Raw genomic sequence first — 26,878 nt, forward strand, 5'->3', positions numbered from 1 at the left:
ATTAGTGAATGCCAGTTCATGCAGTGCAAGCTTTTTGCCATTAGAGGGTGATCCACCATGTCATCTGTCTAATTTTAAAGACCAGGTGATTACATTAGACATAACAGTCCTTTCTTTAAGACAAGGTGTCCATACTAGTAAAGTGTACCGTAATAATGTAGTTATACTGGCTCAGTCCATGTAATTTACCCTTTATTTGAAGAGTAAAGACCTGCATTGATATAGCACCTTCCATGATCTCAAGTTTTTTTAACAGTCAATGAAACATTTTTCACAGTGAAGCTGCTGTTGTAATACAACTGTGAGAGAGAAGGCAGATTGCACCAAGTTCCATTAAAGAACATGTTTTAAATTGATATGTCAACAACTGAGTCTCCACCTGACATCTACACAGCAAATCTGTGTTGTTATATATCAATGAATTTAGCAATCCAGTTATTTGTACGCTCCAATAATTGTTTCTACCTCAATAAGTGACTAGGTGATCATAAGTGCTTCAAAGTTTTCCATTATGGAAAACATATGGAGATGCTGGACAATCAATGGCCCTAACTCCTTCTGATTCATATCTACTGAATTGAATTTGCAATTAAAACTCATTCCTGAACCATTCCTAGTTGACAGAATACTAACGTACTAAACACCGTCCATTGAGCCTCACTGTTTAGAATCCAAATGGCCCCCCATTCATTCAAACTGTGTGAGATTTTTTATCAGCCACAGACAAACCTATCCCATGAACTGTTTCCTAATTCTTTATTTTTAACATTTATTCATTCACGCCCATATGGGCATGGTTGGCTAGGACAGCATTTATTTTCCATCTCAAACTGCCCTTCAGAAGGTTATGGTGGTGATGAATGGCTTGGCGGGTGGGGGGGGGGCAGTGGGTAATCCAACAGCGCTGTTAGGGAGGGAATTCCAGGATTTTGACCCAGTGCCAGTGAAGGAATTGTGATTTAATACCCAGTTAGGAATGCTTATGGTTGGAGGTGGTGATGTTCCTATGTATCTGCTGCCCTTTCCTTCAAGCTGATAGAGGTCACAGGTTTGGGAGGTGCTGTCAAAGGAGCCTGGATGAGTTGTACATTTTTTCGGCCCTAGACAGTAGATAACACTGTCCTTGATCAGCCAGCTTTCAGAGCTCTTCTCACTGATTAAAATGAGGGACAAAATACTAATTAACCAAAATTGCAACTGAATTAGAGTTAGAGCTAAATTCCTCATGAGGCAGTAATTTTCCACTGCAGTGTTTGTGGCTACCCAGCGTTTATTAGTTTATGGCCAATCCTAGACTTTGCTATGTATCATTTTGAAGGAAAGCCAAGTAAAATAAAGCAATATCCACGTAATGGATCATTAACGACTTAACTTCTTTATGATATGTTTAAACAGTCTCAGCAGTTCTGGATGCAACATGCCCCAGGTATCTTTGAACATCTCTACCTTTACTCAGCGCTGTTGCTCTCTAGATACCGATCCATTCTGTGATGATTTTGATCAGTACAATGTTATCTTCACTCCCTTGATCATGCACTCTGTGTATTATGTTGTTGCATTTTCAGGATTGCAAAGACTGCATCAGATCCATTCTTACAGGCGGCCCAGTGGCTTAGTGATTAGAACTGCAGCCCCTCAATGCGAGGGTCCTGTGTTTGATTCTAACCTTGGCTGACTGTGTGGACTTTGAACATTCTCCCCATGTCTGCTCAGGTTTCTGTTGGGTGCTCTGGTTTCCTCCCATAGTCCAAAGATGTGCAGGTTGGGTGGATTGGCCAAGCTAAATTGCCCAGATTGCCCAGATGATGATGAGAAATGCAGGGAATGTTTTTGGGGGGGCAGGGTGGGTGGGATCCTCTTCAGAGGGTCAGTGAGGGCTTGATGGGCTGAATGGCCTGCTTCCACATTGTAGGAATTCTATGATACACACCTTATTTCCTGAATCCTCAACCTACCATCACAGCTCACCTCATGGGAGTGAACAAAAACAATGGTGACCCATTGCTAATTTGGGATACTACAATCAAAAATTTCTTCTCCAACCCTTTCCTCTCAGAGGCAAGTTAAACAATCTGCCCACATTTATTGTAATATAAAAATACCACTGTACAAAACTGTCCGTATGAGGAAGTTATAAGGGGAAACAAGCCCGTCCCATACTCATGCTGCCTGCAGCACGAAGATAAGAACTATCTGCAGGGAGACCATCCCTTCTCCACATGCATCATACCACTACCAGCATCTCACAGCCATGTCAACTCCTGAGAAAGCAAGGAAACAAAGTTAGTGAAATGGAGAGGATCCTTGGAAAATTCCTCTCAATTCCCTTCACCCCCATCAAAAGCAGGCCAGAGAAATGAGATTGGTCAATGCGTGGACAATCAATGTGCTGAAAGTTTCAAATTTTCAAAAGTAAGAATGGTTTTGTGAGGGGCAAACAGCAAAATCTCAGTCAACAAAACAGTGACCAGTAGCAGTTATCACCTGAAAAGAAATTTAGAATATTATCATTTTCTCCTGTGGAACCTCCCTGAGACACAGGCTACATTATCGCAAGTGGTTATCAAGGCAGTTAGTTTTACGTCATTTAAAAGAGATTTTGAGTCAGAGTAAGGAAATGTGCCCAGAATGGATGACTGCAGTTACAGAGTGGTGTGTATGTGATGGGCTGAACAAGTCACAGAGTCATAGAGATGTACAGCATGGAAACAGACCCTTCCGTCTAACTCATCCATGCTGATCAGACATTCCAACCTAATCTAGCCCCATTTGCCAGCACTTGGCCCATATCCCTCTCAACCCTTCCTATTCATATACCCTTCCAGATACCTTTTAAATGTTGTAAGTGTACCAGCCTCCACCACATCCTCTGGCAGCTCATTCCATACACGCACTGCCCACTACATGAAAAAATTGCCCCTTAGTTCCCTTTTAAATCTTTTCCCTCTCACCTTAAACCTGTGCCCTCTAGTTCTGGACTCCCCTACCCCAGGAATAAGACTTTGAGTATTCATCCTATCCATGTCCCTCATGTTTTATAGAACTCTATAAGGTCACCCCTCAGCCTCCGATGCTCCAGGGAAAACAGCCTCAGCCTGTTCAGCCCCTCCCTATAGCTCAAACCCTCCAACCCTGGCAACATTCAAAAAATCTTTTCTGAGAACGGATTGCATTAATGTTGTAACTCCTGTCGTGAATTTCCACACAAATTGTTCTCTGTTGAAAGGGTGAGCAACCAAAATGATTCAGCAACTTTGTCAATAAAAGCCAGATTTATCGGAATAAATCTTAGGAGTACAGAATGTGTAATAACATATTCACTTGTCAGTTTCACAGTCGCTGAAAGTGACATTCTCCATTAGTCCACTGCTTAGACGAACTCTGAAAGTGCTTTCTTTAGATTTGATTACTTCACCCTTCAGTCTTTTATCCTCAAAGTAAAGACATTAAAACCAAATTTTAAAAAAGGAGAATTTTAATTTAGTTGTTTACTAACATCGTCGAATATTAAGCGGGGGGTCTGCTAATAGTTAAAACATTTTCAATATTCCCTACTTCAGAATGACTAAAGTGAATGATTTTTCAATGCATCTCAAATGCTATCCTTCATAATGTTGAATTGGGAAAAAGTGCATAGTTAAATAAATACTTAGAATGAAGTGAGCACTATTAATTTACCTTGAATATTTTTCTCAGGGCCAGTTCAAAAAGGCTTTAAAACAGGATGCCGAGAACATATGCTGTACAATAAATTATTCAAAATGTTGCTCAGGCAGTCAGAGCTAATTAAAGGGACACTGATTGAAAAAGCATTTGGCAAACCATTTTTAATTTGGAGAAGAGGGTAACCTTGAAACAGCTGGGGATATGTGCCTTTGCAGGTATGTATTCATAATTAAAGATACTCTGAGTGATGCCTTGTTCAAATCTGTGGAAACAAAAAGGAAAATGACAACATTTTTTTAGCTAACTTCCTACATTACTAAAATATTCTACATGACGCAAACTGCTTCACCAAACTATGTGTATGCACATATAAATATTACATGTGTACATTTGTTGTATCCTTGCAGGGCAGTTGTTTTGTTGCTGGAAAGGCCTGCACTTGTTGACCAAACCTAATTACCCTTGAACTGAACAGTTTGGCAGGCTATTCAAATGCTAGGTAATAGTCAGCAACATTGCTGTGAGTCTGGAGTTACATGTAGGCCAGATCGTGTAAAGTTGGCAAACTTCTACCCTAAAGGTTGAGGGGGACCTGATTGAGGTCTACAAAATCATGAGAGGTATAGACAGGGTGGATAGCAAGAAGCTTTCTCCCAGAATGGGGGACTCAGAGTTCAAAGTGAGAGGGGAAAAGTTTAGGGGAGATATGCGTGGAAAGTTCTTTATGCAGAGGGTGGTGGGTGCCTGGAACGTGTTGCCAGTGGAGGTGGTAGGGGCAGGAACGATAACGTCATTTAAGGTGTGTCTAGACAAATAGATGAATGGGCAGGGAGCAGAGGGATACAGATCCTTAGAAAATAGGCGACAGGTTTAGATAGAGGATCTGGATCGGCACAGGCTTGGAGGGCCGAAAGACCTGTTCCTGTGCTGTAAGGTTCTTTGTTCTTTGTTTTTGTTAAAGGACATTTGTCAACCAGATGGGTTTTTAAATGACTACCTTTTAATTCTAGATTTTTCTTGAATTCAAATTTCACCATATCTCATGGTGGGATTTGAACACATGACACAAGAAGGTTAACCTAGGATTCTGGATTGCCAGTCCACTGACATTACCTGGATTACTAGTCCACATGACATAACCATTCTGGCATCACTTCCTCTAGATGCATATGATTATACAGATGCTTGAAACACATTTGCACAAACACAGGTCTACATTTACACATATGCACCCATGTGAACACGTACTCCTACAGCCACATTCTGTTCAGACAAAAACACGCAAAAGCATTTATACAAACATCACACACACACACACACACACACCACCACCACCACCCACCAAAGGGTCTGTTTCCGTACTGTACATCTTTATGACTCTATGACTGTATCCCACCACAGGCAACTTTTGATAAATTACCCTATGGTTTCAGCAACATCACCAGAGGCATAACTATCATTAAGACAATTGAGGTGTCTGACAATTGATTCAGAAATCTGCTCAACTTGTTCTTTTAAGTGGTATTAATGACTGGCACAGATAGCCCACAGACATTGATTCCATAAGACTTGTATTCCTGCTGCCTCACACTATGTAGCTAGAATGTCAATAGCTAATGCTGAAAAATTATAATTGTAAGAATTATAGTGGTCTTTGCATTAGTAATTTGACTCCTGTAAATTGTAGCATATGTTATTACAACTACCTTCCAGATTTAAATAGGAATTTTGGGAATGACAGAATGATCAGCACAACAATTTAGTTCATTTGCAATCTGAAGTATAGCTCAAACTGGATAAAGCAAATCTAAAACATAATCACTGACTGGATATAAAGGACTACTTCCTGCTTATATTGACTTCTTCAGTGCAACCTCAGCACAGCCTTGTAGTCTAAATGCAATTAACACCATCTGGATTGTAAAATTGTGCGTTACGGTTTGCATTGATCTCCCCTGACAGAACAGCAGTGACTGAAAGTTCATTGGAAATAAAAGTTGGAGAGATGTAATGTAAGTTGGACCTTTCAACATGTTGCAACTCTCTAAGATACATGAGGAGGTTTAACTCTTTGTGTACTAATGGATAGGTAATGCCACTGAATGATTGAGTTATCCATATGACTGTACAACGTTGGAGCAGAAGTAGACAATTTGAATCGTTTGTGTCTACTCCAAAATTCAGAGAGATCATTGCTGATCACCTTCAACTACACTTTCCTGCCTATTCACCGTAACCTTGGATTGCCTTTCTGATTAAGAATCTGCCTAAGTCTTGGATGCACTTAATGACACAGCGTGTACATATTGCCAATTGAAAAGTTGCTACTATCCCGCTGTTGAAATCTAAGGACCCAAAGGTTCACCCGCTGACGTTTTCAAAGCGACAATGTTAACCTTCAGACTTTTGGTGCTTGATTTTACAGCCAGTCCAAGGCCAAAGATAGTTGCTAATAAGTTCAGTAGTAGCTCAGGAGAAACCTCATCAGCAAGGGAGTGATTAGAATGGCTAACACAAGGAGCAGTTGGAGTGAACAGCATAAGGAAAGTATATAAAGACATGAGGGAGAAAGGAATAGAAAAATTAGTCGATTAAGACAGATTAAGGGTGTTAGGATGGATCTTATGAGGAGAAGAAGCACCAACAAGCACCTGTCGGGCTGAATATTTTCTGTGCTGAATATTATCTATAAAAAAAATTTAAGTGGGTTCACCTCCAAAAATGTAAATAAGAAAATAAAGCTATACAGAAAAGTGTTTATATTTATTTTGTTAGAATGTAAATTAGGTAGAATACAGTATGTAACATGAAAGTAATTATTAAAAAGTTAACGTGATAAAGAGATGTGAGATAAGAAAAAAAATTGAACAAACAGAAGTGATGATTGAGAAGTTTTAAAATTCTAGTTTTAAATAATGCTGTTGTTAATATTACAACAATGAAATGACTCCAGTCCAAGACCAGTTTTGTTGATGTGACAGTAGGGTTTGTTTGGTAGCATGGTGAGACAGCCAGAAACTGACTGGCCCATGTCAGTTAAAAGTTTCTACTCCCAAAGGTTAAAATATACGAAAGCATTCTGTTTAATCTGATGAATCTTCTTACATTGTCAGAGAAAAGCTTTGGGACTAGTATTAAAATCCTTCTTATACAAAGAATAATCTTGCATTTTACTCCTGCTAGTTTCTGTGCCCTTAGGACTTGCTTCTTGTACACATGAAGAAGACCACAGTGGAACCAAGGGCAAGGTTGGGACAATTCACAAGGGGCTATGTAAGGCAAATGTACAGTATGAACACATATTGGAGTTTACTGTGACCCAGAGGAGGCACAGCCTTTTTGATGCCATTGTTACTGAGCATTACTGGGCTGAAGTCAAAAATGCAAATTAGTATTCTGATTAAGTCAAATCAATCTTTGTAGAGGCTGGTGATGGAGGGATCATCTGAGTTGATTGCAGAACTCTCATCCAGTGCGAACATGTTAATGAGTGATTAGCTGGAAAGTGGCTATTTTTAACCATCTCAACATGGAGCTATTCTCAGATGCCACGTGTTATCTCTAACAGCTCATTAGGTCCTTTCCAAACTCAGCCTCTACTGCGCACTGCTTCTCAGTGTATAAACATCTATTGAATCTTAGTACAGTACTGCACCAACCTATAGAACTCAGGAAAGATGTTTAAATTGGTTAACTGTGCTACCACTGGACATACATAGCAAACAATTTTTGGAATGGTTGAAAGTCTGTGGGAGGTTAGACTTTTTAATATAAAAAAGAACTTTGCCCTTTGTCTTTTGTACCTTTTATATTGCTGAAGGTTGTACCATATAACAGATGAGATGCAGAAAAGCTTACAGAATTCTTAGTTCAATATACTTTAAAGTCAACATCCCTGTTAAAAGACAGCTCATCATCAGATCCCTATTCAAACAGACATGAGCTTGCATTGTAATAAGCTAGCATAATGGGGACCATTTAACCATTGTCAATTGTCATAAAGCCCCTCCAAAAAAAGCAAAATACTGCAGAAATCTAAACCAAATAAAAACTGATACAGAAACTCAGTAGGTCTGGCAGCATCTGTGAAGAAAGATCAAAAGAGTTTTGACTCATATGGATCTTCTTTACAACGTTTTGTTTCTCTCTTGACAGATGCGGCCAGACCTGTTGAGTGTCTCCAACATTTTCTTTGTTTGTTGTTAAAAACCCACCTGACTCACTAATGTCATTTTGGGAAGGAAACCTACCATCCTTATCTAGTCTGGCACATATGTGACTCCAGACCCACAGCAATGTGGTTGACTCTTAACTGCTCTCTGGGCAATTAGGGGTGGGCAATAAATGCTGGTAAAGCCAGCTACATCCACCTTACATGTGGAGATAAACAAAATGTTTGATATTCTTCTGACTCCTGGTGAATTCAACTAAAGCCAAACTAAAATGCTGAGGCTAAAGTCTCCACTGTAGGAGAGTTGAGAACAACTATGACACTCAGCAGGCTTTACAATCTCAATTTTTATTTCATGTTGGATAAAACAGGAAAACACAAAACAGGTTAGACCTTAACTTCGGAATTCCCCTTCTAAACCTCTCCATTCCCCCACCCATTGTGTTCCCTTCCCTTGACCAAGCTGTCAGATCATCGTCATTATTTCTCCTAGTGTGACTGGCTATCAAATTTTGTTTGGTTATTTTCCTTTGAAGCACAGAATGTTTCACTGTGATATAAATGTAAACATTTCTGGTCAGTAATGAAACAGGTAATAAGGAGTTGGTAGGCAGTTTACATCTTTACTCAACAGATAGATACCCAATGCTACACACCCTCAAAAAAAAGAACAAACAAACCTGATTTCACTTTACTTTCTTATCCCTCCCATAGGTTTATTGAATCATTGACACATTGCTGTTTTTAGGGTCTTGCTGTACAAAGTAGCAGCTGAGTGAGTAATTACACTTTAGAATTATTTCTCTGGCCGCAAGTTGTTTTGAGACATCTGGTGGTTGGGTAAAATGCTACATAAATGCAATTTCTTTTGTTTTCCCTCTTTGAATATATCTGCAGAGACCCTTGCTAATTACCCCAAGTTTATCGATACAGGTGCACCAACAAAAGCATCTCATGTTGAATGATGCCACTACCATCTAGAAAGGCAAACGCAGCAGATACATCGGAACACTACTACCTGCAAATGCAATATTAGTGCATCTGTACTAATCTCAGCTGTATCCCATGTGTCTACAAACCAAGATGAACCTGTGTTCCTTGAATAGATTTTCACAAAAAGACATTTAAGAACTGGAATGACCAAATATTTTAGCTTTAAAAAGTCATTGGTTCTTTCAATTCTAAATACAGGCAGTACTTGGGTTGTGAAAATGTTCCATTCTTGAATATGTTCGAATTGTACACAATATGGGATGATATAAAATAGCCAGTCATATGTACGAGGAAACATTTGCAATTTAAAATTAATATTAATGCATATTTGTATGAGATCTCATTTATAAGCAGAGGTGTTTTTAAGTCAGGCTTTCGTAAATTAGGGACTGCCTGTATCTATTAGATTAGTTGGAGTACGTAAAGTTCACTTATGGGCTACTGTAGATGGGAACAACAGGAAAGCTCTTGGCTTTCAGCGGGCGGTTTAAACATGGATTCTTCCATTTTGCACACAAGTAGTTTCTGGCAGCATTCCAGGTGTGTTATTGTTGGATAACCTTGACTTTTATCGAGAAATTTGTTTTGTTGGTGTTGTGTTCCTGTTGAATTATGTATATCATAAATTAAATCAGCCTTGTATTTTCATTTAGTCTGGTGATTTAAATCATCTGTGAGCTGAATTCTCTTTTGACCTTTTCAAAATCAAATCATGCTGTTCATTACTGAGCATTTTCCCCCAAATAGTCTCCAGAATAAAAGAAGCTAATTAGGAGAGAGGTCACGTGGTGTGTTGATGGAGGAGCAGGCAGTGTTGTTGAGCTCCTGGGGCAATTTGGCTCTTTTACTGTTTCCGTGGCGTCAAGGCAAGATAAGAACTGCATTCTTTTGCTGAAAGTGTTTAGCAACACATGCTGTGAGGACCACATCCTGTAGACCTTGGGATAATTAATGGAAATGGGCAAAGAGAATGCTTAAGCAAAAATATAACCTGTTGTTAGCCAGTTTAGGAGTATGACTACAGAGCTGAGGACCTATTAAAAACGATGGAGTCAAAGTTCGTCTTCTACACTCCTGACAGAGCCTGGCAAAATGCTTTGTAGAATTGTGTATTCCTGCAGTTCCCTATCTGTTTGGATGGAAGAATATGGGTTCCTGGTGCATAACAGACCAAGTTTCCAAAATTAAACTAGCCCCATTTTCCTGCGTTTGGGCAAATCCCTCTAAACCTTTCCTATTCATGTGCCTATCCAAATGTCTTTAAATATTATAGCTCTACCTGCCTCTACCACTTCCTCCTAAAGCTTATTCAATAAACGCATCACCCTCTGTGTGAGACAGTTGCCCCTCAGGTCCCCTTTAAACCTATGCCCTCTAGTTTTAAACTTTCCTACCCGAGGGAAAAGACCTTTGCCATTCACTTTTTGGATCGGCACTGACCTTCCAGCGTATACTATGGGAGGGTTCCTTTGACTATTGTCGAAGGTTCCATCTTTCAGATAAAATATTAAATCAAAGTCCTCTTCTGCCCTCTCATGTGGATATAAAATAATCCATGGCATTACTTTAAGGAACAGCGGTGTTATTGCCTGGCCAATAGATAACTCTCATGGACAAGTTGGAGCAAAGGGTCTGTTTGGGTGCTGTATGACCTTTTGACTCTGTAACAGGCCTGCTAGGGTGGTAGAGGCAGGAACCCTTAAGACATTTAAGAAGACAACAGCCAAGCACTGGAAAATAGGATTAGGGGAGATAGAAGACCTGCACAGACACAATGGGCCAAGCTGCCTTTTACAATGCTGTAAAAATTCAATTACTAATTTCAAGACCTGCATTCCCAGCATGTGCTAGATGTGCAGAAGTGACGTATTCTTCCTCAACTGTTCTACAGAACTTATCATTTGTAATGAGATATCTCAGAGTGCCCTATATAGCTGTATAAACTGGGCAGAGTGGTCGGTGAAGTTGTTGTGGGAGGGAGGGTAATACGGTTGTCAAATGTTAGCAAACATTGTCTATGGAGATGACATTGAATGGAGCACAGTGTACATGCTCAGTGGAGACATTGCGAATGAGAAATATGGTGATGGCCTCCAGGACTTATGCATCATAGAATCACATTGGCCTTCCAATGGAGGGTTGTATTGTTGAAGGTCCATCTTTCAGATGAAATGTTAAACCAAAGTCCTCTTCTGCCCTCTCATGTGGATATAAAATAACCCATGCCATTACTTGAAGGAACAGCAGTGTTATTACCATTGCCCTGGCCAATAGATAACTTTCAATCAACCAATAAACAGAATATCTGGTCATTATTACACCATGGGTTATGAAAGCTTGCTGCAGGCAAGTTGGTTGTGGCATTTTCTGCTTTTACAACAATGGCTACACTTCAAAAAGTACTTCATTGGGTGGACAACACTGTTGTTCAGTCGTCACAAGAGGCAATATGAAAATGTAAATTTTTCCTTGTTTTCATTCTAGCTGTCAGACTTTGGAAAGGTGACAACGACTGGGGAAGGTACAGAGGAGTATGTAAGAAAAATGATGGGTTCATTCATCTTGAGAGGCCAGAAAAGCTGGCCCTGTTCTCCTTGGAGCAGAGAACATTAAAAGCAAGTTAATAAATATCTGAAAGTATAAAGGACTTGGATGAAGTAAAAGATAAACAGTGAACTGTTATGAAGTGAAATACATTTTGCCTGAAAACTGGTTCAACTTTCAGAAGGATATTGAATATAAACTGCAAAAGAAAGGTATGCACGGCTTTGAGTGATTTAATTCAGTCATTCTTTCAAAGAGGAATGATGGACAGACTGGCCTCCTTCTAATGACAGTACAATTGAGGGCTTTCCTCACCTTCCTTTAGTAAGTTATGATACATAACTTCTCAAACAGTATAATAAAAGTGGAGCCGAAAGGTAAGCCTCCAGGACCTGATGGCACGGAGTTCATCATTGTGAAGAGCATATTGAGGGGAAATTAGAATGAATTTCTCCACACAAGTGGGAGTTTCAACTTCAACAACTGACAAGAATAACATCACAGGGTAGTGGACTCATTCAAAAGCTCGTTACTATAATGAAAGGATGACAGGTTAGTGGTCTGGAAGGCTGGACCAAACTAATTATGTCAGAACAGTCTATGTCTGTGTCACTGTGCCCCAGCAAGAGTTGGCACCTTCAGGAAAGTAGGAAAATGGGATAATTACTGAGTCATGCAGTTAAAAATCCACTTTAAGTTACCTCAGTGTTAACATCATTACTGCCTTTATGACATGATAATAAAAGGAAGAAAATGGTGGAGTGAAAGTGGGTGGGCAAATATTCTGCATTTACTCTCAGTCCCCTATAGTTCACACAACTGTTGCCTTTTTATATTAATGTTAAAGTCAGAACACGACGGAATGTCACCAGTAGTAAATCTGGACTGAAACATGGCTTTTGATTATGTGGCTGAGCAACTGAAGCAAGTGGGAAACGATTGGGGACAAAGGTTCCAACCCAGATTTAGTGAGGTGAAAATGCTGAAGTTACTGTCTATCTCGTTATGCAGTGACACAGGATAAATCCTTTCTATTTGCCAAGCATACAAATCCCATCACAAGCACTGCTGACAAATCCACTTAACATCAGTGTCCTCACTGCTATCTCAGGCTTGGGCCAAGAGCTGTTAAAATGATTTCTTTTCAGATCTTACGCTTGTCAGAACGTAATGGCTCATAATACACTGGCAGGTTTGAGCTTTATTGTATGAGCGTTTTGTCAGTCTGGTTATTTTAATATGGCTTCATTCCTTGTCTTGTCAACTTAATAATACTTAGTCTTAGCAAAGAGAATATCTACTGCTATTATAGATGACATTTTACTCATTGTGAGTCTGTTTTATTGTATAAGATCCAGCCATTTAAAAAACTGTAAGAAGTTAATCTTTAGTTTGCTATTTCCTGTAAGAGTCACATTACCATTCAAAAGGAAATTTATAGATCTTTAATCTGTCTTCAGCTTGGACTTGCCCCCTCACCACACCCTCCTTAGTTGTCTAATATTTTATATCTTCTCAAAATACCTCTTTGAACTCTGTATTTTAGTTTTACTGCTTCTGTGTCATTGGCAGAACGCCAAATGTCCCAGTTGTCAAAGCACTTTGAAGGCTATGTATTTTTTTCTCAGAAGGCAGGCATTCAGATGGAAGCCCTGTGAATATCAAGCTGGATGAAAAGAAAGTTGAAGTGAGGTCCTTCACTCCCAACCAGGACCTCAGGCTCCATTGGCATCATATTGCACACTCTCCTTCGTATTCTTTTTGCTATGCTCCCTAGACAGGTTTACAAACCAGGACATGCAGGAAATGAGAGGAGAAAATCAGAGAGAGGTTTTATATATACCCCAGGGCAGGAGTAATCCATTCAGCAAGGCAGCTGACCAGATCAAAACCTGGATAACCTTTCACTTACATTATTGTCCAAATCACAACTATGTTGTGAAAGACTTATTGGTGGAAAAGAAAAATAGATGACTACCAAGTTAACATCTTTGGAACATTGCTCTAGTCTCTGAGGTCGAGAAGACATGTTTTTACTGATGAAGCTACAGGGTCCTAGATTACTTTTCCGATAAGCTTACTCCTGTTTTATGAGCATGCCACTGCCATTGTCAGTCATGATGTAAGATACTGTAACCTTCCGCTTCCTGACGAAGGGCTTATGCCCAAAACATCGATTCTCCTGCTCCTCCGATGCTGCCTGACCTGCTGTGCTTTTCCAGCACAACACTCTCGACTCTGATCTCCAGTATCTGCAGTCCTCACTTTCTCTCACCTTCTTTTTTAGGATCTAGCATAGTCGAGAAAAACCACACCCCAGTCAACTACAACCTAGTAGCATTATCACTAGATTATTAATCCAGAAATCCAGGTAATGTTCTGGGGACTGGGGTTGAAATCCTGCCATGACAGTTAGTGGAGTTTGATTTCAATAAGATATCTGGAATGACCATGGAACCATTGTTGATTGACGGGAAAACCCATCAGGTTCACTAGGTCCTTCAGGGAAGGAAATCTATCATTCTTACATGGTCTGGCCTACATGTGACTCCACATCCACAGCAATCAGGTTGACCCATAGCTGCCCATCTAGCCAGCAATGCCCACATCCTATGAATGATTAAAAATAACTAGAAGAGCCTCTTGTAGTTAACAAGATATTGTTTATTGCATAACATCAATTAGTTACAGGTTAAATTCACATGACAGACATTGTTACAAAAACTTTGAGGAGGATCAGATGGTAGATCTCACTCCATCGAGATCCTGAACTGTATCTTCTACAAGTCCATTTAACACCATTATAGTGGGTGGAGCCTATGGCACCCCTCAGTACCAATCCTTTCAGATCCGTATACAGGGTGACCTCATTTTAAGTCAGGATTACATTCCTGAAAATTGCAAATTTAATGAAAATTCTTTTAACATTGGAATCAATGTTAAAGCTAATGCTAAGTTACCTGGAAAAGGTAAGGTAAAAGTGGAAATATTGCATCATATATTTGCAGCACTGTGCTGAAATATCAAAACAAATTAAAGAAAGCTCCGGTGAGGAAAATAGGTTTTGTTCTTACAGAGAAGTTATAGAGTCATAGAGATATACAGTATACAAACAGACCCTTCGGTCTAACTTGTCCAACTGATCAGTTGCATGACATTATGATCTTTTGCTATAAATTCTGTGTCTTATGATCCTGCCTCACTAGTTACCTGATGAAGGAGCTGTGCTCCAAAAGCTTGTACGTCCAAATAATCTTGTTGGACTATAACCTGGTGTCCTGTGATTTTTTAACTTTGTCTACCCCAGTCCAACACCTGCACCTCCAAATCGGGTCTAGCAGCACAATCAGGGAGCTTCATTGACGACGTGACAATATTATTTATTGATGATATAAGAGGTATAATGATGCAAACCACAAGAATGTAAGAGATGTTAAAACAGGGAAAGGCACCATAAATAAAGAGAGAGAGAACATAAAAAAAGAAACTAAAGAGGTGGAATACAGGGAGAACCAGCCAATTGGATACAGAACTGGCTCGAAGGTAGAAGACAGGATGGTGATGGAGACTTGTTTTTCAGACTGGAGGCCTGTGACCAGTGGAGTGCCACAAAGATCAGTGCTGGGTCCACTACTTTTGTCATTTGTATAAATGTTTTGGATGTGAACATAGGAGATATAGTTAGTAAGATTGCAGATTACACCAAAGTTGGAGGTGTCGTGGACAACAAAGAAGGTTACCTCAGAGTACAATGGGATCTTGATCAGATGGGCCAATGGGCTGAGGAGTGGCAGATGGAGTTTAATTTAGATAAATATGAGATGTTGCATTTTGGGAAAGCAAATCTTAGCAGGACTTATACACTTAATGGTAAGGTCCTAGGGAGTGTTGCTGAACAAAGAGACTTTGGAGTGCAGGTTCATAGCTCCTTGGAAGTAGAGTCACAGGTAGATAGGATAGTGAAGAAGGCGTTTGGTATGCTTTCCTTCATTGGAAACCATGCTTGACTAATCTAATGGAATATTTCAAGAATATAATTTTAGATTTGATAACGGGGAGCCAGTGGATGTGGTTTATTTGGGCTTTCAGAAGGCTTTTGATATGGTCGCACATAAGAGATTATTTTGTAAAATTGAAGTGCATAACATTGGGGGAAGTGGACTGACATGGATACAGAACTAATTGGCAGACAGGAAATGAAGAGTCAGAATAAATGAGTCCTTTTTAGAAACATATATTATTCTAATTGGTGAAACATTTTGGAAGTAGTTATTGTTATAATGTAAACCACAGCAGTCACTTTTTTTTAGATTAGATTACTTAGATTAGATTACTTACAGTGTGGAAACAGGCCCTTCGGCCCAACAAGTCCACACCGACCCGCCGAAGCGCAACCCACCCATACCCCTACATTTACCCCTTTAACCTAACACTACGGGCAATTTAGCATGGCCAATTCACCTGACCCGCACATCTTTGTGACTGTGGGAGGAAACCGGAGCACCCGGAGGAAACCCACGCAGACACGGGGAGAATGTGCAAACTCCACACAGTCAGTCGCCTGAGTCGGGAATTGAACCCGGGTCTCTGGCGCTGTGAGGCAGCAGTGCTAACCACTGCGCCACCGTGCCGCCCACTTTGAGCATAGCAAGCTCTGGCTAACAGCAATCTGATACTAACCAGATAATCTGCTTTTATGATATTGTTTGAGGGATGAACATTGGCTAGAATACAAAGAATAACCTTCCCCATCCCTACAAACCTTCTTCAAAATTATTGCAATGGAACTTGTTTCACACCCAACTGAAAAGGGAAATTAATTTAAATTTGGAACCTCCTATTCTGGTAATTGATTAGAACTCTGAAGTAGTTAAAAACTGGGTTTGAAATGAAAAGTTCTATATGTCCATAAGTACTTTGAGGTTATGATCTATTGTTTTTAAATCTGACATTTGCATTTTAAAAGTCCCTGAATGCAACTGCATTTAAACTCTAGCACTGATGGGCAATTCGAGACATCCTCACAGACCTGCAAGCAAGGAGTGGATGAGTGATGCTTCCTGAGGTACCACAGGGAAATGTTGTGGCTAGCACAGGAGATTCCAATGGCTTGGCAGGTTTATGCAAAACCCAAGTCTGCATAAACCATCACTTTCTTTGGCCATAACTCTGCAACAATGTATTAAGGTTTTGTAGAATTTGCCTGGTGACCAGTTTGTTGGAAAATCCCATCCTACGACAAGACTTGCACTTATGATGCCAGTGCTGGCTTTGGGGAACCATTCAACAAGATGTTAATGGACTGCATGGGACCTCTGTCCAAAAGCAAACTGTGGCCACCACCATATCCTTACCATATTTCATTTGTCCTGCAGGAAAAGTGTCATGTCAGAGGATCAGAACCCCAAAAGTACTTATGGACATGCAGAACCTTTGATTCCAACCTGTATTTTTAAAAAGCGGACATTGTTACCAAAAGATCATTGTGAATGTAAATTCAGTAACAGTTTGGCAGAGTCCTGTGTGGGCCCAGGGTATGTCCCATCTATATAGAATCAGGGAAACTTCAAACTGAAAGACTGAAAAAGAAGAGACTAGCTCCTCAGAGGGAAAGCATCTCTTGCAGGCATGTTTATGTTTGCCCCTTCCAAGGATATACAGAAAGAGGGTTAAAAATGACAGCAACCATCAGTCTAAATACATAGGTGGCCTGATGTGGAATAGAGTACTGTGAAGGTCACAGCTTGAGGATGGCCATTAAACACTCCAGCAATTCAGGTAAAGGAAGACAGAAGGCCTTGTCTCACTCTGAGTGCTGACAGGCAATCACCATCAAACAATAATTGGGACAAAAGAATCTCAATCAAGCTGAAACAAAGAATTTGAAAACTAACTGCTCACCCACCAATGTCCTTGTATCATTTATTGTAATAACTGCAAAGTTCCACGATCTACTCTTTATAAGCAACTCAGAGACTGATCTGAAGATTTTTAAAAAACATTTTCTGAATGAATACTACACCAATCTGATACTAACCAGATAATCTGCTTTTATGATATTGGTTGAGGGATGAACATTGGCTAGAATACAAAGAATAACCTTCCCCATCCCTACAAACCTTCTTCAAAATTATTGCAATAGAACTTGTTTCACACCCAGCTGAAAAAGGGGAATTAATACCATATCAGCTTGTTACGTCATGAGCATATTAGCTCATTAACCACTGTCAGGCAACACTTAGACGGGTTTCTCACCCTATCAGATGCCAGCATGTCATGTTCCAAGAAGCTGCCGGCCAATTAGAGGTTGGAAAATTCTGGGTCCTAAGGACTGTCCACTGAGGCCTATTCCAGAGGTGATCCAGCGTCGAGAAGGTAAATCCTATTTTCATGCTTCTTCCAGGCTGCGTGCTGCAGGGGAGGTGTGTCGGTAGTATTGGAGACAAGAGCAGGAGTTTGGATTTTTGATGTCACTTCTTGCCCACCATCCATTCTTCTGATTTTCCCTTAATTAGGACAAATGGAGGTTCCCCACTAAACCTGGCCTAATCACCTGGTTTTCCGAAGAGAAAGTACTCACCTTTCTCACCTGTCAGGAAGGCAGGTAATGAGTAATGAGAAGGTGGCGAGTTGATGTCTTTAAGTGACTGTTAATTGACTAGTTACTGGGTTTTTGTGGTTAGCGAGTCAAAAAAAGCTACCCATGGCCTTTCTTGCATAGAAGGTAGACAGAACAATCTCAGTTATCCGAACATCAATTATCTGAATTTTGGATTATCTGAACAAGATCTCAAGGTTTCATAAATGCTTCCTTTGTCTACTTTCGGATCAGGTATCTGAACAATCAGTTATCCAAACAATCAATTATTCAAACAAAATACTCCCCACTCTTTTCATTCGGATAATCGAGGTTGTTGTGTATAAGGTGGCAAGAAAGGGATAAATTACTCTCCAAGGCCAACTCACCCATATATTTTCACTTCTCACCATTATCCTTTGTCAGTTCCAGAAAAGGAAAATTCCAGTCCAGGAGTAGGGCTAGAGTCAGTCAAAAAAAACTCAAAGAACAGCAGATGCTTGAAATCAGAACCAAAATTACTGTAATAACCCAGCAGGTCAGGGAGCATCTGTGGAGAGAAAGCAGAGTTAACATTTCAGGTCCAATGACCCTTCTTCAGGACTGATGAGGGCTCGGAAAAGGTTGTTCTTTACGCTACAGAAGGGGTGGTGGAAGGGGCAAGGAGAACAGAGAGAGAGAGAACAATAGTTGGGCAGCTAGAAATGGGTAAAGGTCAGCTTTTGGGAATCAATAGCTGCTAATGGGTACCATCAGTGGCCGACAGTGGATTGTTAGTGCTAGCAGCCTATGTGACAAGGCCTGGTGTGTGGAGGCAGGGCTCAGGATAGGGGAGAGATGCTCTAATTCTAAAATTATTGAATTTGATATTAAACTCCAGAAGGCTGCAGGTTTTTCAAACAGAAAATGAGATGCTGTTCTTCCAGCTTGCACTGAGCTTCACTGGAGCACTGCAGCAAGCCTGAGACAGAGTTGTTGGCCAGGGAATGTGGTGATATGTTGAAATGGCAGGCCCCCGAAAACTCCAGGTCATTTTTGAAAACAGAATTAGACCATTCTGACTCAGGGAGAAGGCTGCCACCAACTGAGCCACAGTCCAACAGAATTTACCAAAAGATTCAAAATACATTTTCCAACATTTAACATCTAAAATATTCAAAATGTGAACATACACAATGAACATATAGTTGCTTAAAATCCAAGCTCTCTCATCTCACTCTGTATTTCATTGCCCTCTGCTCTTAACCTGCACTTTTACAGGAGCATCATTGATTTATGGCTAAGCTGATAGTTCAGTAGAAACACAAATAAACTCTTTCCAGAACAGCAAGTTGTAAAGTTTAGTCAGTTACTTTTATTGTCATCACTCCAGGTGTATAGGTTGCATTTTCTTGTGGCATTTTAGTGTATAATTTGTAATTATAGAAAGGGATGAAATAGACACACCCTGTTTGTTCTAGGAATAAATACATTTTTTATATGAAGAAACATTTCTCCTCGGGTCTCCATTCCCAACTGTAACTCACTCTAATGGGATGAAGATTTCCTCTTTCTATTAGTTGAAAGAGTCCTCTATGAAATGATATTGAATAGTTCACAGCAAAATGACTCTGGTTTGTTGCAAATTGACATTAAATAAATGAGCCCACCAAAAGAAGCCAAATAAATCAATGTTATGTACATGTCTCTTTCTAATAGTGATTTGACCACTTAGAGCAAAGTTCAGGTCCAGCTGGTTGCTGTGATTGTGCTGTTTCTCTTCTCATTAGATTACGTTGGTCTGGTTATGTTAAATACAGTTATGCTTTAGTGAAATAGAAGGGATTCCTACTGGTGTTCAGCCACTAAAACAATCAGCATCAATACAATATAGACAATACCAAAATACCAGCTGCTCTTCGCAATTGGAAAAGTTAATACTATGTGAACCACAGAAGATTCAGTGATGACCGATACAAGTTTTCAAAATGACAGGAGGTTTTGTTAAAGCAGTTCAGACTCAAATGTTCCCTCTGGTGAGTAGGTCAATTAACACAGTTTGATTTAAAATCATTGGCAAAAGTTTTGAAGGAAGATGAGGAGCAATATTTTCATTTAGATAGCTGTTAGGAGCTGGTATGCTCAACTTGAAGAGTTGGAAGGTAATTTCATAAATAACTTTAAAAAGAGTTGTGACAGGTACTTAAGGATGAGGAATTTAGGCAGGAATGTTGCACTAAGCACGAATGCCCTTTTGACAAGTTTCAGCACAGGAATGGCCCCCACTGTGCTGTAAGCTTTGGTGATTTTCTGATTTACACTGAAAGGTCACACTAGATTATATGTTTAAGTTCTCTAATCCACAACTATCTTGTTATAAATTCAATATTATCCATACATGCCTTTACTTCTTCTGAGACCTGCAGCAATTTTTGAAACAAGGTACAACTATCACTTAAATAAAATAGAAAATTCTGGAAATTTTCAGCTGACCTGGCAGCTTTTATGGAGAAAGAAACAGAGTTGGTGTTTCCAAAGTGTCTCTTCTTCGGAAGTTCCAAACTCCATTATTTAGCTGATAAAAGGTCAATGTTGGTTATTACAACCCCTAAACAATGTTGGTGGAAAGAAGACCACTACACAAGATTTCAATGTTTTAAGTCTATAACTGCAACAAATCACCAAAACTCAAACATTAGTTAACAGACAAAAGATATTTAAAACAAAAAAAGTTTCATTTTAATAGTTGACTAACAAAGATACAGACGTAGTGTGATATGTAATCTCAGTCTTTCAAACTTGGCATCCACTATCTAGAGAGAAAGTGAGGACTGCAGATGCTGGAGATCAGAGTCAAAAAGTGTGGCACTGGATAAGTACAGCAGGTCAGGCAGCAACCGAGGAGCAGGAGAGTCAACGTTTCAGGCATAGGATCACTCATTCCTCATCCAATCATTTTGAGTCAGTTTCCTCAGCAACTATATTCCAATCAAAGTCACTGGACAAGATTACCCTGACAAGGTGTATGCCTATGAAATTTCTCTCACTCAGGTCAAAGGAGTAGGAACCCCAGAGACTTTCTCATCCAACCTTTTTGAATTTTTTTTATTCTTGCATGGCTTTATGGCAAGGCCCAAATTTAATTGCCCTTGAACTGATTAGCTGTCCATGCCATTTCAAAGGGCAGTTAAGCATCAACCACATAGTTATAGGTCTTGAGACACCTGCAGGCCAAACCAGGTTAGGGTGGCAGATTTTCTTCCATTGTGAAAAAGATGGGGTTTTAGGACAATCAACATTGCCACTGGATTATATACACAGCCACTAGATAGAATTCTTTTAAATTCCATATTTTATTGAATTCAAATTTCACCATTTGTTATGGTGGGATTCAAACCCATTTCCCAAGAAACATTAGCCTAGGGCTGTGGATTACCAATCCAATGACATTACCACTATACTACCATGGAATCAACAGGTCTCATCAAATCCACAGTCCTTTACTCTTCACGTTTTCAATGTTGCGTTACTTCCTACCATATAGGAAACTGTAACACAAACTTTGCTCTATTCTCAGAGCTCTGCTTCAGGACCAGGATCTGTTGTAAAAACTCCAAACTTGTACAACATTATAAGGGACATAGATAGAATGGACAGGAAAAATCTTTTCTTCCAGAAGGTGGTGGATATCTGGAATACTTTGTTTGACGTTGGGACAGAAACCTTCAACCCATTGAAAAGGTACCTGGATTCTGCACCTAAAGTGGTATAACCTGCAAGGCTATGGACCAAGTGTTGGAAGGTGGGCCTAGAATGAATGACAAGGTATTTTTGACCAGCAGGACATGGAGGAATGAATGGTCTATTTCTGCACTAACGTCTCTAATGGTGTCTTTGGTTTAAAATGGGAACACTGTTTCATTTGGAGAGAAACCTATTTATTTCATTTCACCCAAAGTCTCAGTCTGTCTTGATCTACCAAACAGAAAAGTGTTCCATTCATCCGGGACTTTGTTTTTCTCCTTTTTACACAAATTCCAGTGTGTTCTGAAATGTTAAACGGAAAACACGAGTTGACCCAATCCGACTGCAATTTACTTTCTGTTTACCCTTTATGCCTTAGCCATTCGTCTCCACGGCAACTGCCACTTACATGACATTTCTGAAAACCTAATGATGTCAGAACCATGAAACCAATTAATCCTCTTTCAGTACCACACCCAAGCCCATTTTGCTCCGTGATGAAGGTGTATAGGATATTGATCACATTTGGGAACTTGAATTCGAAAATAGAGGGAAATGCATTTTTCTGATTATTTTTGCAAACATGATTTTTTTAAAAAAATAACAAATTCATTTCGACCAGTGAATTCAAAACAACATTTTTGAGGAAGCATGTGGCTTAAGCTAAATAACTAGAGAAGCTACCTGGTGAGATAGTTGCTGAAGTGTTTGGAAATTTGAGCATTGACAACCTATAGACAGGGAGGTGAAAGCCACAAAACGATTTGGTTCAGAAGAAGAAATGACACATACCAACAGAAGGGCATTTTTAATTTTGGCAGATTCCAGATAAGAGCCAGAGAGAAGTCATAAACGTTAGCATAAAGCCATAGGTTTAGCAGTTCTGAAGAGACAAAGTTGGAAAAAGCACTGAGCTTTTCTTAGAATTACTAAGATATGTCAGTGAGTTAGCCTGTGTGTGTATGTCTCTGCCAGAGATAAATCACCTCCAGGAAAATGTAGAAAGTAAATAAAAGGAAATGCTATGACCACATTGATAAAGATAAGACTAGTACTTCACCAGCTATAAAAGGTATTGCTGGAAGGGTTGAATCTTTCTCTGTGCTGTTTATTATAAGATCTTTCCAAATTGCCTTACATACATATAACTTTCTTTTCTGTAGTAAACGTACGTTCTGTAGTTAAAATTACATTGGCAGCATTGTGTGACTATATTCAGTGACTGTCCACCATGGTAACCAAATTGTGAAACTAAAATGTGTTATGTCAATTAAAACAGGTTTCACTCAAGAATCTGACTTGTCCAGTATTGATATTGGCTGGGATCGTAAACAGGTCTCAAAGGGACATCAACAAAAAGAAAGTGCAAACTTCCACAATACATGGGTAATCGCAAGGTTCAGAATTCTAATCTTCGGAGCACTTGAATTTGATTTAAGGGCAGGTTTGATTTTTGGAATTTGGTTAAGCTGGCACTTGGGGATGAGGAGAGCTCAGTCAGTCTTAGGTGGAGCAGCTTGTAAAATACAACAGCCGACTGTGAAAGGTGCAATGTGTTCAGCAGCTGGCAGTTAACACCTGGTTGAGAAAATCCTCAGCATTCCAAGCATTCCAGGCCTCAGTGCTGAACGGAATCTGTCAACCACTTCTCACATTCTCGACCATATTGCAAATGTGCTGGGCAGAAGCTGATAAAGGTTCAAAAGGGTGGCAGTGGTGGAGGCAGGTATCTCAGAAAACAGAAGCACTAGGGGTGTATGAAATCTTACACTTGTTTTCCCATACTTACGATTGCCTATAGTCATTTGTGGAGCCAAGGAAAACAAGGTCGTCTTATATGACAATAAATCATAGAAGTTATACCATTCCACATGGAGCTGTAATAGGGAGAATTGGACCGAGAGACCAGTGTGCCCAATTACTCTGGATTCTTCAAATGCAGCCTTTAGGCTCTGACCTAACCATAGCTTCAGCAATACCTTCAGAGAGATTGAGGTCCAATTCTCCAGACTCCGTACCACTAACTAACCTTTGCCCCAAAGTCAAGGTCAAGGGAGAAGTGTTAAAATGATAACATATTATCTTTGAGGAAATTGAGTCAAAAATTGTGGCAAATATTGTGGCACTGGAAAAGCACAGCAGGTCAGGCAGCATCTGAGGAGCAGGACAGTCAACGTTTCGGGCATAAGCCCTTCATCAAGCATTCATCATTCCTCATGAAGGGCTTTGCCTGAAACATCACCTTTTCTGCTCCTCAGATGCTTCCTGACTGCTGTGCTTTTCCAGTGCTACACTTTTCGACTCTGACTCTCCAGCAACTGCAGTCCTCACTTTCCCCTTTGAGGAAGTTACTATTTGGCCAGCACTGGGATTAGATTTTGTGTTTTATTCAACTAAACAGCGGTTTATAGTCTATTTATTCTTTCATGAGATGTGGGTTTCACTGGCCAGGCCAGAACTTAATACCCATCGCTAACTCCCCCAAACTGAATGGTTTGCTCAGTTATTACAGTGGGCATTACTCGGGTGTGGACAGCAGATTAAGAATTAAGAGCAGATTTCCTTTCACAGAATCATACAATCCATATAGTACAGGTAGAGGCCATTCAGTTTCAAGTCTGCATCAACCCCCTGAACAGCAACACACCCAGACCCACCCCCACAATCCTGAAACCCCACATTTCCCATGGCCAACCCACCTAAGTTGCACATTTTTGGGTTGTGGGAGGAAATCAGAGCACCCAGAGGAAACTCACGCAGACACAGGGAGAATGTGCAAACTGCACACAGACAGTGGGTGGAATCGAATCTGGGTTCCTGGCGCTCTGAGGCAGCAGTGCTAACCATTGAGCCACCGTGCAGCCCATTAAGGGCCCAACATTGGTCAGAAATGCCAGCAGCTGGCATTGATAGCTGGTGGGACCACCAGCTCACTTTACAGGCAGCAGCTGTTGGCAGGGTTGCTGTGCCATTGAGGACTGCTGCCTCTTCCTGAGAGCCGGCAGCCCAATGAGAAGCATTGCCATCACGGATAATGGTCACAGCTGAGAAAGGCAGGGATCCTGAAGCCTACTGCAGGTAGGTCAAGAAAAATTAAATTGATGGAGGGCAAACAGCACCCACTCCACCAACGCCATGTCCCACCATAATGAAAGCTTTGAAGTCACAGGAGCTGACTTCCCGTCCTGTAGCCTGCTCCTAGCTTCAAACAAATCACCCTCTGACTCCCAGATTGCTGCTGCGAGGCTGTCTGTTTTTAAATAGTGGCCTTCCTGCATCCTTCAACTCTGCTCTTCTTTCAACAGATTGCGACAGACCTGCTGAGCATTTTCTTGCTGGGTTATTTCAGATTTGTAGCAGCCGCAGGATTTTGGCCCCTTTCACATTCAAGTCAGCTGAATCACCAGGTGTTAATGGGGTGACAATTTCTCTTCTCTAGATACTTTTCACCTCCTCTCAGGAGGCACAGGGTGACTGATACCCAAATTAGTGGTCTTTACACTGATGCTTTGTTCAATAAGTGGGAGAGTTCAGTGGTTAGCACTGCTGCCTCACAGCGCCAGAGACCCTGGTTCAATTCCAGCCTTGGGTGACTGTCTCTGTGGAGTTTACACATTCTCCCTGTGTCTGCGTGGGTTTCATCTGGGCACTCTGGTTTCCTCCCACAGTCCAACGATGTGCAGGTTGTGCACCTTTGATGAGTAACTCATATTTCTAACTCCCATAAGTTTGCCCACCAACTGTAAGGCACTATTCAGTCATAAGTCAATTCCAAATTATTGATGGAATACTCCACACTTGCCTTGATATATGCTGCTCCAACAACAGTGAAGAAGCTTGACGCTGTCTCAGACAAAGCAGTCACTTGATTGCTCCAATCCGCAAACATTCATTCCCCCAATGCTGAGTTACAGCAGTGAATACCATCTACAAGTTGCACTGCAGATGTTCACCAAGATTCCTTAGACAGCACCTTCCGAATCCATGGCCACTACCATCTAAAACGCTAACAGCAACAGATATGTGGGAGCACAACTATCTGTAGGCTCCCCTCAAAGCCAACCACTTTTATTAGTTGGACATACGTTGCTGTTCCTTCACTGCCGCTGAGTCAAAACCCTGGAACTCCCTCTGTCACATCACAGTTGGTGTACCAATAGCAAATGTACTGCAGTGGTTCAAGAAGGCAGCTCACCAACTTTCTTAAGTTAAGTTAGGGATGGGCAATAAATGCTGGCCCAGCCAGTAAAACAGAATAGGAAGTGACATGCTAAAGTTTGGAGTTTAAGTAACAAGGGTTTACAAAAAAAACCATTAAATTAGTAGTGAGTGCTTTGTTAAATCTATTATTTTCAATTGTTTTTGTTTAAATAATGGAATCTGAGACATAGTTCTTTCAAATATTAACTGGAAGTTTGTTATTTAACAGTTAATGATCTCCCTTGAGATCATAACACTATATCCAAGAAAACTTTCATAAGCTTCCATATAACAACTCGATAGCTTAATAGATCGATACGTATTTGGTGATGTGAAATAAAATGCCTTAGGGGTGGGTGCTACTCTATTTCTGCCAGAACTGACATTTCTCCCTGTCATTAACATTCTGTTAATAAGAATTAATCATAATCATGGAAAATCTCCAATATCAAATTTAATCAAATTCATACTAGTTCCAAATTGTTGAGTGTGAATTTACTTCTCTGAGTGTGCTCAGGCTTTCCCAACCCTAAGGTACTTGTTAGCTGGAAAGTCATTAATTATAGCACAGTGTTAACATGCAGCAAAAGCAATTTACTTGCAATCAATTTGTAATTGACCTTCATTAAATTCACGGTATTACTCATGTCCTCTGCAATATAAAGGTAAGTAAATGTAAACGTGAAACAAATGGTGATGGTTGATCTGAAAGCTTTGGGCTGCTGCATCTCTACAGAGAACTGTCTTGAAATCTCTCTGCAATGCTCACCACACTGTTGCTGTGGAAATTGCTGTGGAAACCGCCAGCTTTACTTTATGTTTTGATTTCCACGGCGCTAGATTGATGATTAAAGAACTGAACACTTATTGCGATTTCACATTTTCGACAGTGTATCCATATTAGTAACTTCCCAAGTGGAAGATCTTTGCAGGATATCAGGAACTAAAGCACTTCACCAGGTTGTTCAAACCAAGGGTGAGCACATCAGCCAGTCACCCTACCA

The sequence above is a fragment of the Chiloscyllium plagiosum genome, unplaced genomic scaffold (genome assembly GCF_037043375.1).
Source record: "Chiloscyllium plagiosum isolate Xiang-an unplaced genomic scaffold, Cpla_swu_hap1 HiC_scaffold_31, whole genome shotgun sequence".
Classification (NCBI taxonomy): domain Eukaryota; kingdom Metazoa; phylum Chordata; class Chondrichthyes; order Orectolobiformes; family Hemiscylliidae; genus Chiloscyllium; species Chiloscyllium plagiosum.